This window comes from Limulus polyphemus, unplaced genomic scaffold (assembly GCF_000517525.1).
Source record: "Limulus polyphemus unplaced genomic scaffold, Limulus_polyphemus-2.1.2 Scaffold10522, whole genome shotgun sequence".
In the NCBI taxonomy this organism is placed as follows: Eukaryota; Metazoa; Arthropoda; class Merostomata; order Xiphosura; family Limulidae; genus Limulus; species Limulus polyphemus.
In genome coordinates, this window is record NW_013676132.1 from 11,626 (window position 1) to 18,244 (window position 6,619).

Genomic DNA, 6,619 nt, shown 5'->3' on the forward strand with positions numbered 1-6,619 from the left:
ATGTTCGGTGTGACGGGGATTCGAATCCGCGACCCGCAGATTGCGAGTCGAGCTCCTTAACCATCTGGCCATGCCGGGCCTCTACATGATCAGTGATAGCCCTGCATTAAAACTAAGAGAAATGGACAAAACAATTGATCATTTGAACACAACTTGGAAAAAATTAAAGTTTTCACAACAAAAGAACAGACATATGAAACGAACTGTTATTTCATTAAACGTGATTGTGTAAGCTCTGAAAATAAAATAAAATTTAATACCCACCAATGGTTTGATATGCTGAAAATCACCTTTTTTGATACCCCTTTAGAAATCTTTAAAAGGACATTGATTATTAACAGAACAAAAAAAATTGACTTACAAAGCATATCTTCCACTTTTGTGGTCTTTTTGATTTTTCACTGCAGTTTTACTACAAAGCCTACATTTTTTTAAGATGTACTTTCAGTCTTGGTCTTGCTCTACCACATTCATCTGTTACTTAAAGTGGTGTGAAAACATTAATGACGCACTAGGCTTTACACAAGAAGCATTAAGTGAATTACAAAACGTGACCAAAAAATGGAAAATAAGGAACAAATGAAGATACTTGTGCTTTAATGCTAGATGAAATGATCATAAGAAAACATGTGAGGAGGATGGAAAGGAATTTCTTGGCTATGTTGATGTTGATACAAATTATTCTTGTTATCGACGTATTGGTTCTTTCTCTGAACAGCAACTGGAAGGTGCCTATTGGCTATTTCTTTATTAATGGCATGATAGAACAAAGAACGAGCAACCTTGATGAGAATATGCTTACAAAAACTGTCACATGTTGAAACTACAAATTGGGCACTTGTTTGTGATGGTCCAAGTTGCCACTGGGTACCTATATGTTGCCAGGAAAATTACAGCCATGGTTTTTCCATTTTAACAATGAAAAATATAAAACTTGTATTATTTGTAATTAAACACAAAGCTACATATTGGGCTATCTGTGCTCTGCCCACCACGGGTATCGAAACCCGGATTCTAGCCTTGTAAGTCCACAGACATGCCGCTATGCCACTGAAGGCAACTTACGTTATACTTGATATATGTCATATATTAAAGCTCATTCCAAATACGTGTGGAAAATTTAAGACGTGAAGATGGTGAATTTATTGAACAGCAGTTCATTACTGATTTCCTCAGATTGTAAGAACAAGGATACATAGCTGGTTATGTAGTCAAAAAGACACATAAAAAACAAAAATAATGTATTATACAACTTGTTTGGAGCGGAGGCTTGGCAGATGAAAATACTTGAAACTTAAATTTTACAACATAAAAAATTAGAGGTGGTTTGGTAAAGGCATCATCAAGTGCAAGTAAAATTTGTCAGGCAATAGAGTGGTGTTTTGAAAGATTTGTGAAGTCAACAAATACAGAAATTCCTCTTGTAACAACAATTTGTCTTGGAATAAAAATTGCTATTTTGAAAGTAGTTTTGAATGAAGTTTTTTCTGGTTTATTGTGGACACACATTTTATTGTACACTGGAAGGTAACTATGTTTACAACTTGAAGTGTTTAATTATGTGTTATATAAAAGTATGAATGCATCATGTATTCACTTGGCTAAACAACAGTCTGCAAAAGTTTCGGGTTAAGAAGTGAAACAAAAAGCTTTGCAACTTCATTTTATTTAAACATAAGTAGTTTCAAATCTTAGAGTATTAAAAAGGTTTGTACAATATCCAATATTCAAATCTATACCTCACAATTATTAACTAATTATCTTATAATTTGTGACATTAAATGTAAAAATATGAATATAGATATTGTGGTGCAATTTAACGCAACTCAGTAGTACATGTACTTTACTAATTAACTTGTACACATAGATGGTATTCAGAATAACATTGTCATATTGTATAGATAAACGATCAACTACAGCAGTTTCAGTATTAACAATTTCATTTGTGTAATTCAAATAAAGATTATAAATAAATAAACAGTATAGAAATAAATAATATTGTGTTATTAATTCTAACCTAAAAATCTAATTTGTAAATGAAATAAATTAGTAACTAGATATATTTCCGCAAGGTCCCCAAAAGTGGTGTTTCAAGAGTAAATAAAACCAAAATTAAGAGTAACAAATATTTTTATTTCTTGCTTTCGAAGTTCACATGTCATGCTGTAGTGTAGCCTACAGAGTGCATAATTTTTCTGGTGATTCATGGCATGCGCACGTTTTACTGATGTCACGACAGTACAAGTTTCAATATTAAACGTCCCTTATGTGACGTCATTTTAGTGTCTACTGACTGACTGACAGACAACACACTACTGTACAGTGGTGCAATTGGTTAAGCCAGGTGACCCCTATAATTCACTTGCTTAATCTGATTCACACCCTAACAGTTTTTGTTCATGAAACTTGATATAGACGTATATAAACTTAGTGCTTAGATCGCAACTATGTCTGTCATATCCTGATGAGTTCGAATATTGAGCGAAAGGCCTCGTTGGTATTGGATATAGCAGATGTAGTGTAGTTGACATAACATATTCTCCTATGGTTTCACTCTTGGGTTTTTAGAGTTTGTACTGTACTTTCTACTTGTATAAGCTTATACCGAAATTTGGCACTTTCTTTGGTTTGGTTTCGAATTTCGCACAAAGCTACACGAGGGCTATTTGCACTAGCCGTCTCCAACTTAGCAGTGATAAACTTAGCCATAAAAAAACAACAAGAAACGCACTGGGTACTTTGGGCCGTGAGTTGCTATAATAGTGACGGTCAAATCACACTCTTCGGTCAGACAAGAGTAGCTCAAGAGTTGGCGGTGGGTGATGTTGACTAGCTGTTTTCCCTCTAGTCTATTAGATCAAAATCAGGGACGACTATGTGCAACGAGCACTTTTGTAGCTTTGCACGAAGATCTGAAACTAACTAAAACCATAGAAAATGGAAATATTTCCATGTAGTTAAACCAGACAGTGAAAAGTTGAGAAGATAAAGCAACTTTCTATGAATATATAACACTTTGCGAACCCCTTTGGAGCCTCCCACGTCCCCCTGTGGAGTCACGACCCACTGCTTAGGACAATTAATCTAGGGTAGAGGTATGCGTTCAATAAATTGTGATCCAACAGTCGTTTACTACCACCTTTACCAAATAACCTGAAAGATTTGAAGCAAATTATACAACCATAGCACCGTAAGTGTCGCAAAACGAAAGTCGCACCTGAGTGACAAAGTGTCGTGATATTAACTTAACGGTGTACGTTGCGAACGGCCCCCCAGTAGCACAGCGGTATGTCTGCGAACTTACAACGCTAGAAACCGGATTTCGATACCCGTGGTGGGCAGAGCACAGAAAGCCCATTGTGTAGCTTTGTGCATAAATTCAAACAAACATAAACGTTGCGAACGGCTACAAGGGTAGGACTAAAGGAAATTTGGTGGTGTACGGCTTTTGTATCACCGTGTATAAATGTGTTACATTTTATTGAACTGTGGTGATAATTACAAGAAAATTAAGGTGTAAGTTTTGAATGTATAACACGTGAGTCAGCCTGTTCTATATATATGTTAAACACTAATTCTTTACGACACTGCTCTGGCTTTTTGTTTTTCCATTTGTGCTTCGGGGGGTTAGCAGTAAGTATGAAGACTTACAACACTAACATCAGGGGTTCGATTCCTCGCGGCAGATAGAGCGCGCAGATTAGTGGCACAGATAGCATTGTGTAACTTTAACTAAAAGTAGTTTTTTTTCTTTGTATTCACGTAATTTCATAAGTAAGAAATGTCTATTTTTCGCTCATGCTGGCGAACCGTGAGAAAAAAAGGAGAATTTGTGTATTTTGTTATATCAAAAAATAAAACTATTCCAAAGTTATTCCTGTAGTCGTAATAAATACCAGTTCAACCACATAGCCTTGATTAGTGGACACTATGCAACCGGCAGTCAACTACAAAATGGTTTAAAAGAATAAATCGTTAAACAGAAAAAGTTTTATAAATATAAAAACAAAACAGAAGTTTAGGGTGTTAAGTGGTCAACATTCCAGATTCGTCGTTTTAAGTGTTGCTTTAACATTGAGTAATATCAATAAATCCTTCTGATGTACATTTTCCTAATTTGTGGAAAGTGTAGTAATAACTATTAATTCTTATTAAAAATTAACATACATAACGAAACGAACAAGTAAGCCTATCCATTTTGCTGACATAATTACATTGAAAATTAATTATTTGCAGAAGTTTGGAATTTTTCAACCTGAACGGCACCTTATTTGACACGTAGGCTAACAGACTAAGTTTCTGGTATAGCCGTACCTAAGCGTACTAGAGAAAGTTCAAAAGGTGTACCAGTCAGCAATATTCGCCATGTACACGCCTACTGTTAGCCGAATAACGGGATTGACTGCCACTTTTATAACACGCTTACTATTGGAAGTTAGAAGCGTGTTCAGCAGCATGTAGCCGGCTCGAACTTTGGACTTCTCATGCGTAGCCCAGCACGGTAACCAGCCACTGCAAGAAGTAAAATCATATAAATATAGAGAAATCTTAAGAAAATTGTGGTTGATTACATATCTGATGAACGCGAGATGGGATTTTGTAAATTATTTAATGAATAAAAATTCTATGACCCGAGCGCTTTTGAAAGGTGGACCTTCCTTTTTCGAATAATGGTCCAAAACGCTCGCAACAAATGATATTAATAATTACCAAAAAATTTAATAAAATAAATCGCAATTTATAGTTGATATCGTGTTTCTGTTTTACATGTATTTGTATGTTTAACTCTAGACTTTTCTGAAAACAACACATACACAATTGTAAATGTATAAACATAAATTGTGAAAATCTTTGGTTGCTGACACGGTTGTAAAAGAACTTGTACAGGAGACACAGGTAATCTTTTTTTTTCTTCATCAACTGCTTTATTGTTTTATTTTAAATCCACTTATGTTAAGTTAATGTCTACGACAATGATGGTCGGAACACTCTAGCCCCCTTTCCTAACTCTGGGTTGAGTGTTACTAGAATGAAGTCTCATAGAAGGCCATTTTTATTAATTTTGAGTTTGGAAAAAGTATAGTTTTATTCCATTCATCTAAAAATGAAGTAAGAGATCTTAATACAACAGATGTTAAGTATAGGACTCTTACAATAGTATACACCCAATATCAATTAGCAAACAAATATATAGTGTATTAAAACCTGAAATACCACTGAAAAATAGCTAAAATCGTCATAAAAATATATCAGTTTTTGTATTCCTATATTAGTATGGTGAGTGTCAACAAAAATACTTGGTGTTAATAAAAAGATGAGGTTTTATGATGAAATTATTTATTAAAAAATATTACTCTATAATGAGACGATAGTTTGAATGACTGCCTTTAGATAATAAACGGTAACGACTAAGAAGATGCCTTTTTATATTGTCTCAATTCTGTAAAAAAGGGGGATTTTCCGAAAACAAAAAAACAACAAGATTTAAATTTCTAGTAATCCAAATCCCGGAGTTATAATAGTTTACACCTCAACGTATATATATATATATATACACGTGTGTGTGTGTGTGTGTTACTGGCATTTGTGAGACAAAGAAAGAAAATTCCAAAATACTTTTACTGATTTTTATTGTATACTTTTTCTTACTAAATCCAATAAAATCATTCGTTTAAATTTACAAAGATTGTTTTTCATCATAATCATTCCTTCTTTTTATCTTTACAGGGTGACAAACCCCTTCTTATACAGCATGCTCCAGACTGTAACACACCTGAGAAAAGACGACAGATGGAGTTACAAATAGTACCACTACACACCTAGCCCCAGTAGTATTGGATTTGACTGAACGAATACAAAGACCTAAAAGTTAGAAATCTATTACGCACTAGTTGCTTGAAAGGAGATCAACTATAGTTTGTTTGTTTTTTAAGAATGCTAACACATCGGTGTATCAAGATTTTGTCGCCGTTTCTTGCAATAATGTTATTGCGAGGTTTTGTTGAAAGCTGTCCAAAAGCCTGCCCGATTTGTTTCGGAGGAATGGAGGTACAGATTTACATTTTTAAACAATCTATTTTCTAATGAATTAGCAGACTGGTTTAACCTAAGCGATTAAATAATTCATTATTATTCTGTAGCCTATGACGTTACTGTTTGTATAGGTTTCTTTTGTTACATTTACCCTTTTAAGTTCCAGGCAATAACTAAACAAAACCTACTATAATAATTATTATGATGTCAACGCTTTTCACAAGCAGGCGAAACATGATTATAATTATGTTTGTCATAATAAATTAATATTAGGCCTATTATATTTTCAAACACTACATTCTTTATCTAGTCCCTAAGAGTGTTTCAAGAATTAGAAAACTATATGACTATAATATTGAAACCACACTGTTGTTACAACAGCGGTAGTCACGTGACTATGGTAACACGTCATGATATTCTAGAAGTATCGGGGAACATCAAGAATAATCCAGTATGTGCTAGGCGCCCTCTATTCCTGTATATAAGTGCGCCGGATAAGGTGAGACAAATTGATCGGAATTGATTTGCAGACAGGCAGAGATAAAGATAGGCAATTGAGTCAAGCGCGGTAGTGATCGTAAGTAAG

General features: G+C 34.4%; 1 long non-coding RNA gene across 1 annotated transcript in view; it reads left to right on the forward strand.

Moving 5' to 3' along the window:
* LOC111083654 overlaps positions 1-6,132 on the forward strand; it is an 8,073-nt gene extending 1,941 nt beyond the window's left edge. The window contains exon 2 of the long non-coding RNA XR_002609164.1: positions 5,728-6,132. This is a non-coding gene — a long non-coding RNA (uncharacterized LOC111083654). The remainder of the gene's footprint in view (positions 1-5,727) is intronic.
* Positions 6,133-6,619: the final 487 nt, after the last annotated feature.